Source organism: Hyalella azteca, unplaced genomic scaffold (assembly GCF_000764305.2).
Source record: "Hyalella azteca isolate HAZT.00-mixed unplaced genomic scaffold, Hazt_2.0.2 contig502, whole genome shotgun sequence".
Lineage (NCBI taxonomy): Eukaryota > Metazoa > Arthropoda > Malacostraca > Amphipoda > Hyalellidae > Hyalella > Hyalella azteca.
In genome coordinates, this window is record NW_025930849.1 from 118058 (window position 1) to 130268 (window position 12211).

Below are 12211 nucleotides of genomic sequence, written 5' to 3' on the forward strand. Positions count from 1 at the left end.
CAAGATCAGAAGTCAACCCCACATAAACAAGTTCAAGATAACAAGTTTAACAAGCAAAAATATACCAAGAAACCCCCACAGAAATCAGCTAACAATCAACACAGTGCCGTAACTCAAAAAAATATAAATATATATTTCGCGGTGCACAAAAATAAGTCAATTAAACGTAAAAGTGATCAGGATGATAATCAAGTCACAAATCCTTCACCAAAATGTGCTCGCGAGGAGAAACAACAATTTTCAAGCGCGAATGAAAGCAAAGCTGCCCCGACCGAAGCCACAGTTTGCAATAAGAAAAAGAATACAAAGCGACAAGCAAAGGGTATCGCAAAAAGCTTGAAAAGTCATCTTAACAATACGGAGCAGGAAACTAATCCTCTAGATCCAAACATCTCGTGCCCGTCGACCATCTCTACTGAACATGGAGAAGAGTCTCTACACAAAGAAACCACCACAGCAAAAACCAGCTCCACCTCGTCTGTATTTAATGATCAACCCGCATCTAATAATCGTCCAGCTGCTGCTAACGCACTTAATCTGAATTTGCCCGAGACTACGTCGAAGAAAAGAAAACGTAAACCAAAAACGGATTGCAAGGCAGACCGAGCCTCTGACCACTCCGAAGATTTGATGCGAAGTATTTCTTCAGGAGCTCATGCCATCAGTCAGATGATAATTGGGGAATCAAGCAATCTGTTCAGTGGTACAAAGAAGAAACGTAATATTCCTCGGAAGAACTACTGTGAACTTCAAGTTTCAGTTGAAATGAGCTCGGAAGACCATCAGCCAGCCTCACCTCAATCTGCAGCATCTCAACAGGCAGCATCTCAACACGCAAAACCACCATCTGCAGCACCACGCCCAATGCCAACTGTTGCTGCAGAACTTCACCCTATAGAACTTCACTCTACGCCACCTCGTCCTGCAGCTCCTCGCCTTGCAGCACCTCGCCTTGCAGCACCTCACCTTGCAACACCTCGTCCTGCAGCAGCTCACCCTGCAGCACCTCAACCTGCAGCACCTCACCTTGCAACACCTCGTCCTGCAGCAGCTCACCCTGCAGCACCTCAACCTACAGCACCTCACCTTGCAAAACCTCACCCTTCAGCACCTCAACCTGCAGCACCTCTGCTAGCAGCAGCTCAACCTGCAGCACCTCACCCTTCAGCACCTCTGCTAGCAGCACCTCAACCTGCAGCATCTCGACCTACGCCACGTCGCAAGAAGGATCCCGTATGTTCATCATCTGGTAGGAGTGGGACCGTCGCTGCTAATCCCAAAAGAGCCAGAAATAACAAGTCTGCAGTTGCTGCTAAGCTATCGTCTGAAAAGAAGTCTACATCTATCAGGTCTAACCCACCGACCGATATTTCGGAAAATCATCAAGGACTTGGTTCTGGAGAGACTGCTGATGGCGGGTTAAGAGTTGTTGCTGATACTCCACAAGAAATCTCTCGTAAAGAGCAAGAAGTTGAAAATCTCGACGAAGAATATCATTGTTCACAAGGTGTCGGTCTTAAGTCAGAACAAACGATCCGAATTGACATTGACAAGCCTTCGGAAAACGAAAATTTGAGAATTGGTACCAAATCGAATAGTGTAACCAAATCGAGTGTACGAAACAAAACATTGAAGAAAACTTTCGCGTTTCAAAATGATCACAAATCCAAAACTGAACTCTTTCCTGCACCGATATCAAATCCTTCATCAAATGGAGTTGTGGATTTCGGAAACGATGCAGATCAAACTCCTGTCTCTCATAATGACTCAAAATTTTTGCACAATCGAGGTATCGAAAAAATTTCCTCGAGTGATTCGAGTTTCTTAAAAGAAGAATCTTGTTTCACGAAGAAGTACCAGAGAAAAATGGCAAGAGGAGAAAAAGATAATGTCAATGAATCATGTGCATCGTCAACAGATTTTAAAACTCTTTTAGGAAAACATTTCGGCTCTTCTGATGCCACATCTTCATTTGGGGGTCATTTACCTTGCGAAGGTGCTACGAAATTTAGCGGTGCCGCAGAGCTATCGGACAGTTTTGGTCCAATTGTCGCTTCAACTTCTTCACAAAGATCGTCACTGAATAGTCCGAAGCCCTTGAAGAGAATGACTATTAGCGAAAATGGCACCAACGTTGTGCGCGTGAGTAAGGACAATCCATTTTGCGCTTCAAAAATATTTAATTTACCCAATAAACCAGTTCCAGTTGGGGTGGATTCTCTTTTTAAGGTTTCACCGCAGAGCGCAAATTGTTCTCCACCTCACTATCGCACGAGTCGCCAAGACAATGAAGATGTTTACGCTTTTGCCTCCTTGCCTGCAAATTGGCCCAAGTCGAATCGTCCTCTGTCAGCGGAGACTTCATTTGAACCGAAATCGATCCCCAGTTTGTCAGTCGAGTCTCTTCCGTTGGCGAAAATAAGCCTTGAGGAAGCAAACGTGCATGGAAAGTTCTTCTCAACTCCTGGAGTCTCGAATGCAAAGCCCCCTCGTATGCTCCAAAAACCTTCTCTGGACTTTGTAAAGTTCTCGCAAGATTATGCGCCTGAAAACTTTGATGTTACAAATGTAATTTCAGGAAATCAGAGGCCTGGTATCAGTCAGACAAATGATAATGAGGTCAACAACAATTCTCTTTCGGCCCGATATCCACAAATGGATGATGCAGCCAATAGACACTCAGCGGTCGGCACAACTTCAGCGTGCAATGCCGTTCAGAGTGAGGGTGAAACGAAGCCATTTTGCAGAGGTCCGACCACCGGCAATTACGACCTTCCTAAAACTGGTGAGCTGGTGCCTCGAGAGGCTGGTGGTCATCGCTCTGCTGATGAACTGGTCGTCATCAATAACAAAGAATATCGTGTACTGCCCGCCAAACTACTACTGCCGGTTTACAACCCGTTGCATTACTTGCGGAAAGTGCCTCCTCAGCCTTTACTCTTGACTTTTAAAACGCCTAACAGAGATGCTCAAGAGGCGCGAATATTTGATATAAATGATTATGAAATTCATCAAATGGGGTGTTAACTCCTCTGATCCTCATGATTTTCAGTACTGGGACTCATTTCTTACTACTTGATAGATCAAAACATTGTAGAGATGAAAAGCAAAGACTTGTGACAGCATATATTTTATTTACTAAGCTTCAACATATTTTATTCGATCCATTATTCGGACTTGTGTTATCTGCCATAGGTTCTCATTGTTATAGGAATAGTAAATGTTAAGCCTAAGGAAATAGGCCATGTGGACTTAAGGAATATGGTACGCATATAAAACTTTCTTTGATAACGTTAACGTTTGGTTAACCTTTCCAAGTATTTACTTGTTAGTAAGAGTTTCCAAGTATATGGGTTCAGTTGCTCGTATATGATATTTTACTATTTATTTGTGTGGTTCTACACTGATTTTATTTTGTCGTTGATGTTTATTTTGTCGTTGATGAACTGATGTATCTGTTGTTGCGCGACGCGCAGAAACCTTTTGGATGTTTCGAGTAGTAACTAAGTTGATCTCGCTCACGGAATATAAGCGTTATAAGCTGGATAGAAATTTTATTTTGTGTCACCTATAGTTTGGCCATGAAGATTGATTGTTTCTGTAACGATTTTAGATGTGCTGGTATTTAATTTATTCGTTTCTACTCTTATTACGTATCTGTCTTGTCTGTTCCTACAGCACTTAATCTAGGAAGCACTGATTTACGATTTGTCGTTCTCGCGTCCGACATGATTTATTTCATTATTTTTTATTCAGTAAAGAGGGACATCTTTCTACGTGCAGCCTCCTCGCGTCCGACATGATTTATTTCATTATTTTTTATTCAGTAAAGAGGAACAGCTTTCTACGTGCAGCCTCATATGATTTCATATCATAGAGAACCACGTAAACTCTTATGGCTTCAAGGAAATTGAAATTTCCATTGTGTATCTTTTCCGGTCTAAATGTTCTAAGTTCTATGGCTTCAAGATGTTCGTAGCCTACGTTTTTTCCAATAAATTATTTCAGGCGTAGATGTTGTTACTTATTGACCCGTTTTTCTTTTTCGTTAAATGTGCCAGTTTCTACATTTGTTCTGATGAATTTAAACATACATCTCTGCAATCGTTGAATAGGTTTAACATCATAACCTGACAAGGAACTCTATACGCTTATAGGTCCGTTTAGTCAACTGCACCTGGTGCCGTAGATTGAATTTATGCGAGTCTTCAAGCAATAATCTGTGCAATTAAGCGTTTATCTGCGCAAGGATTGCTCCACTCACTCGACTGACATTCTCTACTGAAGAGACGGATCAGAATTATTTTCGCAAAATTATGCTTCGGTAAATTGAAAAGTTAAATAAATTTTCCAACCGAAAAAATATTTAAGGAGCTAATTAAAAAATAAACATGAGCTGCCGCTTGTATTTTTTGTATTGCTAATATGATAAATTAATACAGTTTTATGAGTGAATAAATACCAGTAGTGTTTATTCAGGCTACTATACGGCCTCTTAACGTGTATGTAGTGACGCCTTCACTAAAAAGCGCTTCAAACAAATAAAATTCCCAGTTTTTTTTTCAGCGCGACGGTCGTGTTACAATCTTAATTATCTCCCCATTCTATCCAGTAAGGGGACCATAATAAAGCACATGGTTCGATTTAACATTGCAGGATTTAACCGTTGGATGAACGGTATTAAATCCAGCGCTGGTGTTGAAGAATATAAAAATAAAATACAGCAAGTGAATAGAATTCTAAACACGTATTAAAACACATGGTATAATAATAATAATAATAATAATAGTACCAGCGGTTTCAGCGTTTAGTAGGCCACTGTAAGTTGTAACCACTTGGCCACCGGCCACCCCGCCCTTTTTATACGTAAAATATTTACGTGATATCTACATTGGAACATGCATGTTTGCTCGGTGTACAAAGAGATAGCTGATGGTGCTTTTTGTAGAGAAAAATACAACAGCTTTGATACGCATCACTCAAAAATCAAAACTCATGAACTTACCATTCACCAGATTTAGTTTGAGTGCTTGGTAATAAAAAAATTTGTGACTCGTTTTATCATCGGGTAATATGAATGAATGTATGTGTATTTCTCAAAATTGGCCAGCCAGCGCGTTTTCCAGGAAATTGTACCTAATACACACACGTCTTGCAGCATATGCAATTGTGCCTAATTCTATTTGGAGCGGTAAATAACGGGGGAGAATCATATCATAATTTAAAGGAGTTAAGCATGGAATTGTTCTTTCTAGACAAATAATGTCTTTACAAAAAAATGGAATTTTAGGCCAAACTACACTATTTATTTTATAATTCGTCATCGTGTCATGCAATGCAAATTTATTTATTTTGACGGAACTGTAGCAATGGCAGTTGTAATAACTAAATTACATAAAGTGAATAATTTATTTACTTTGGTTCAAAACTTTTTGCTACACTCTCGCTTTGATGACAACTGTCACACATAAGTAGTATTAGATTTAATTCGAGTCTGCTTGCACTCGTGAACACATAGAAACACATGAAATAAGCAAATGTACGTAATATATTCGGTTACAAACAAATTTTTCTAGCAACAGAAACATCTGACTACGAAACCGGCCGTCTGGTAAGGCTATGTAGCTCCTGCGTGACTACGGCAAGACTTGCCGTCGAGATCGACCATTATCTTTAATTGGTGATTGGATGGTACGATTTCTTCGTGTGAATATGAGTTTCCATTTGAACTCACGATGTGTTTGATTATAGAGATACTACCAATCATTGATAAGTATTTTATAATTAGAAAAAAACCTTATTACCTGAAATTAACTCGTAACTCTTGACCACAGACGATCAAATCAAATAGTTCTAAGTCAATGCTCCATTACTTATAGCCCTGGATATTAAATTAAACGCATCATAACACAAACATCTTGCAGAAATCAATCACAACTCTATTGAGCTGTCATTATTTGAGGTTTCATAAAACCATACAATGAAACATCATTATTTCTAATTATGACCCATTTTCACACCAAGAAATCATACCATCCAATCAACAATCTAAGACAATCGTCGACCTCGATGGCAAGTCCTATACTCTACCGTCACACATGAGCTCGTAAGCTCAACCAGTCGGCCGTGTAATGGAGTCTCCGTATCGTAAGCTGCCATTCGCAGCTCGAGCTGCGGTGACTAAATTCAGCTTTAATCCTTCTTCAATTGACTGCTGATGATCTTGCGTCTATCGTAGCAGACTGGCGCGGCGACGTCTTTAATTTAGTGAATGCGTCAACCGGGATTGAAATGTCATAGTTTGATCATTCGTCCGTCATTAATGTGCTTGGAGTCGCTGTGTCTCGAGTCGGATTATTATTGTTTAATCGCATTGCTTTAATTTATATGAGAATACTTTTTTCATCTTTTTGCCGAATGTTTTTTAGCTGAACTGCTTGCGTAGTGTTTCTCATTATTCCGTTCCATTAATATTTCAATTTTACTTTTTAAAATAGCAGCCAAATTGACATTATTTGGGGTATGTCTTATTTACACCTAAACAACGTAAAAAAATTCACATCAGCTTGGGATTGTAATCAGCAGCTCAATGCTATTAATGACAATTTAGATTATGGTTTATTTTGTTCGTAAAATTAACTGCATTTTTAAATTTAAAATCATACGCCCCGGCGCTGAATTTAAAAGTAGTTTGGATCATCATTTGCCTGATGCCAAAACAATGCCACAATAAATTAAATAATGAGATAACCAATGTTTTCGGCTTATCACAAACAATTTGATTATATTATTTTCAAATGAATGGTGCTACTAAAAAAACAATCAGACATATTAAGGTTCTAAAGTAAGTTTGTCGACCACAAACGTCAATTTGCCCGCACGTTCCCGGTAAGTGTCGTGGCGATGCTACCTCTTAGGGTCACGCACGGGTACTCCCATTAATTAAATAAGGCAGCTAATTTCTTCGAACTCCAGACCTCTTGGCTACCGAAATAGCTTCTGAATACGGAGCTCAGATGGGTGCTCCAACCTTTTGCAAAGCTTCTACATGCACAACAGCTCACAATTATAGCGGTAAGATACTTGGGGGACGACTTGCTCACAGTGGCCACTGATGAGCCTGGCCAAATTTTTAACAGGGGGCATCTTCTTGTCCTTTTGAGTCTCGTAGCAATTATGAAGGAAACCTAATTAGAGTTCAAATTGAACGAAATGATACGACATTTCATGGCAAGCGACAAAATTCTGCTAAGAACTGGAAGACTTTGAAAAGGATACGCGATGTAATTGCTCAGCTATTTTCTCCATTATTTTCTTTTATTGCCAAAGACACGCAATTTTTAGCTTTGCTTCCAATGAGCTTTTTGCTGAATTCCGAATTTATTTATAATAAAAATTTTCAACTAACCTCTAGGTCTCAGCCCATTGGCTAAATATCGAGATCTGCAGAAATTTCGGTATAAATTTTCAGCAGCAGTTCAATAGAATTCGTAAGATAAGTTTGTCAGCATGATAGGTAAAGGAAAATATGAAGCATGTATTCAGAACATGATTCGACTGTCTCAAGGCCAACCTGAGATTTCGACGTTTCTGAAAGACTGTATGCCATTAACATTTTACAGAAATTGGATGAATGATGCATTTACACAGCTGTATACACAAATGAATGAAAAGAAAGTATTTTGTGATTATGTCCGAGAGATTGATCAAAAAACTCATTCGCGAAGATAACTCATTTGTGTTTGTCATGAAGCCGCCATATAAGCACAACTGCTTGACCTGCATATCTGAAGATCTTTGTGTGGTCATCTGTTAATAGTACAGAATCCGTCTCCGAGGCATCCTCGAAGGTTAGCGAGACTCAAGTCAAGTTAAAGTCTCAGCTAAAAAACGATGTCTGCTGCATCGTAGAGCAAGTCACGTCCCTTCTGTAGAACATGCATGGAAAACAGCAAAGCGATTTGACAGTTTCCATCACATTTTAATATGGCATGATCGCGAGCTATAACGGTCGGATGGCGCATGTTTGTGTTTGAATTTACACCAAGAACCTGGACAGTGTGACCAAGATAAAAAAAAATCTTCAATGCAACTCTACTCAGCTTCTTCTGAGCAGAACCTTGGCTTGACCGAGGAGGCCTAATATTTGATAAGCCTGAGAGTTTTGTGCCATTCTGGTGCGTGGAACAACCCTACCGTACGTGTATTCGCTTGTCTAGCAAGTATTTGTAGCTAGCCAGAGTATTTTTTACTCTTGGGGACGGATAAATTCTCCCCTGGGAGCAAGAAGAGGACGCCGGGCGAGACCTTCTCAATAATAAACGCTGAGGTCAGGCCGAGGGTCCATCATCGCACCAAGGGCTTCAGATAAAAAGAAGTGGTTGGCATCATGTCTAATTCGATGAAATACATTTTTATTATTGTGTTCCTACTGTGGTATGGTTGTTTCTCAGCAGATTTACGTTCATTTGACTATCTATTATTAATTATTCAACCAAAGTTTTGAGAACAAATGATGGACAAATATATCCTTCAAAATGCTATCTCAAGTTAGCATGGGAAGATGCTGAAATTTGGTAAGGAATTTCACTTCAGCTGTTTCCTAGCAAGCCTGACCTAATCACACTTTTCGGGGATGATTTTCAGGGCAAAAAGTTGAGAAATTTACTGTTTTTTTTGGGGGGGGGGCTTAGAAATCGACTGGGTTAAGTGAACCTTCCGAGCTTCGAGAACCAAGGGTCTTGAAACTTGCTAATTCAAGAATCTACCGTATTCAGATACAAGCTTCCAGCCTCTATCCAGAAATCTCTTAAGTCAAGCACAAGAGATCTAGAGAATACCGGCCCAAGAGACCCACACTATTTGAAGACCGCGGCTTACACGAGGCGAGACTGGGTTAAGTGAACCTTCCGAGCTTCGAGAACCAGAGGTCTTGAAACTTGCTATTTCAAGACATCCACCGTATTCAGAGACCAGCTTCCAGCCTCTAACCAGAGATCTCTTAAGTCAAGCACAAGACATCTAGAGAATATACCGGCCCGAGACCCACACTATTTGAAGACCGCGGCTTACACGAGGCGAAGAATAACGTCAGCTCGCCAGGATTGACTCAGGAATTTCCTGACGCCTGCAAGTTTGGATTGACTCGGTTCTTGTGCGTTGAATTGACCCGGCGGGTACCAAGCTTATGATCGTGGAACGAATTTAAAGTTTCATAGCTGCTACCAGATCCTATGAATAAATTAAGTCTGAGGTTATATCTTCAGGAACGAACCCAATAAAACACTCCAAATCTATCGGTCCTTTGACCGGAAACGTGCCTTTGATCCGGGAATCGGCCACATAAAGTAGCACGGTACAAATTTCCATTAAAAATTACATTTAGGAATGAATGTTCTTATAACCCTTCAAAAATTATATTGTTTCAGTAAGGCTTCATATTTATGCCAGAACGGTGCACGAGGACTTAAGTGTTGCAATGTACGAGAACATTTTTGCATAATAGAGAAATTTTTAAATTAAAATATACTTATGACGGAGGTCAAACGACCTAAAGGATATCTGGGGGTAACGGCCATCGTAAAGGTACATCAGAGCAGCCGTCTGCACGTTACGAGCCTATAAGTACCATTAGATGTCGCCGCCTCTTAACTACATAATGATGCCGCACTTCAAACTATATAAAAAACAGCTCAGGATTTGGCCTTTAATGGTTAAACGTACGTATTAATTAATGCAAAGTTTATAAACAATGAATTTATGAGATACAAGTTGGGTCCCACTCACGCTTGCACATATGTTACTGTTTATAAATTTTAATATTAGCAATGTGGGATTGATGACGAGTCTATTCCGCAAAAATTATCCCCATTCTAAATGAGTCACCAGTGAGTACAGTGAAGCTTTTAATTCTTGAAATATGATGCCAGAAAAAAGCCATTTGAATCAAGCCGTCGGCGGCTGTCCTCAGATCATAGATTGACTTCCAAATACATTAAAGAATATTGTAGCTAGCTGGAAAAATTGTTCACTTTGGCTCAATATAGGAGCCATTTGGGTATCTTTGGGCTCGCCCTGCTTAAACAAATATTGAGCCAGGAGTTCAATGGATGCTTGGGTATAGGTTACGGCAAACGATTTCATTTTCGGCCAAGTGCGATCGTCAGCGGCTCTGGTGCAACAGCTGCTGCCTGCCGCAAAATGTCATTTGGGATAACTTGTTCATGCATTTCCATACATAAAATGTGTACAAAATATGAATTAAATAGTACAAAATTTTAAGTCTGATATCAATAGGTGATGTAAATTCCGTTTTAATTTCATTCAAAGATACATTTTGCATTATATTATAAATTATTATTGACTTTCACTCATCATTAACTCGATTAGTACATAATGAATTTTTTACTACCAAACAGAAAACGAAAATGCACATGTAAGTCTGAGGAGAATGAAACAAAAATTTCATTTCTTTGTTCGAGAGATCAGTTGTTCTGCCACATTTTTCTGCGAAGTCTAATGCTGCAGTATCAATAATGCCAGTTTTCACACATGCGGCATTTGTTTTTTAATGTAAATTATAGGTGTCACATGAGAACAGTTGAAAAAAATTAAACCACATAAAAATTTAAAATAATTAGAAAATTATGAAAAAATCCACATTAAAATGATCCGTACTAATGTCATTTAGTATTGTTTAAATAAATACTCTTCCTTGTATCAGTAGTAAAGAGATATAGCGCAAAATTTTGAGACTTATTTAAACCAAAAATTGAGACACCATGATATTAGAATGACAGATAACTTGAATTTTTTCTGATACACTACAGCCCATGAATCTATATTGGAACTTCTCAATAGGTGATGTATATTGTCTCCAGTTGACACAAGCAGGATTTCGTTGAAGGATTGAAGTTCCAGACCATTATTAATATAAATATTAAATACTAGCGACCAGACAAACGCAAGTAATATGCAAAATTTCACGATCACTAATGAATGCTTGAATACATCTATTACTTAAGAGTGCTTTCTATGTTATCATTGGTCGTGAAGCAGAATTATGTTATTCCGGCCCATGAACTCTTATGATCTAAATCTAAGACAAAAATCGCCATGAATATGAGCTATGGAATTATTCAGGTCTAAGAATTTAATAAAGAAAACGAGTTGCTCAAATTAATTTATAAATGACAGGCTGAGCTTAATTGACGTTTGATTTTCGAATGATGACAGGATAACTTGGAACACTTTGTCATAGAAAGTTTAGCTCCGGAACACTTTGTCCTCGAAGGTTTAAGGTTCTTGGGCTTCGTACAGTGATTTTCGTTCGAAATAATAATCTCGCTATTTATGGAGAAGAACTTGCATATGAACTAAATTCTGACCAACATTCAGTATGAGGCGGCAAAGCGCTGTTTCAAACTCACCGTTACAGCATTGCTCCGAGTCGGGACGGTCACTTCATTGCAGAGACCACATGACGTCGTATTTTATGATTTGTTAATTAAGCTACGTCAAGGAATGCTTAATTTCTGCCAGCGTAGAGGCATCGAAGAGAACACATGAATGCAACAGCACATACAGTATTGGTGCTGTAAATAGGTTTTATTTTAAAATTTGGTGTTATTTACAAACTAAAAAATAATGAGGTTTGCAATTAATTGTTATCTTAACAGTGAATATTATATTTTACATTTAACACGAAACTGTTTTTCATCCGAGCCTAGGCTCTTGCACTACAGAGGAGTCAGGACTCCGGAGTGAATCCCTGAATCGTATCGTATAATTCGTATTAGCAACAGTTGCGATGTTGATGTCCCGAGTTGTGGTTGTGCGCCGCTCCTGCCCATCGTCATCACTCGGCGCGTGGACACTCATTCGTGTTCGAAGTGCAGAGATTGAAGAATTTAAATACTTTTACTTTTTTAAGTATTTTCCAGCAAGCTCATTTGTTGGACTGTGTTTTAAACAAATAAAAAAGTGCAAAAACTGAAGTAAATACTAAGAGTATGTCAGTGGATTATTGAAGTCAAAGCAGGATATACCTGGATATTAGTGATTCAGACATTTTCTCCCTCTTAGTTGTTTGCCTAATTAAGTAAAAAGGACAGTTTATAACTTATATGAACGTGAACAGTTAAAGAGCAATTGAAGGATTAAAAAACAAGGAATCCTAAAAATTTATCTTTTCCATTTACTTTATTTATTT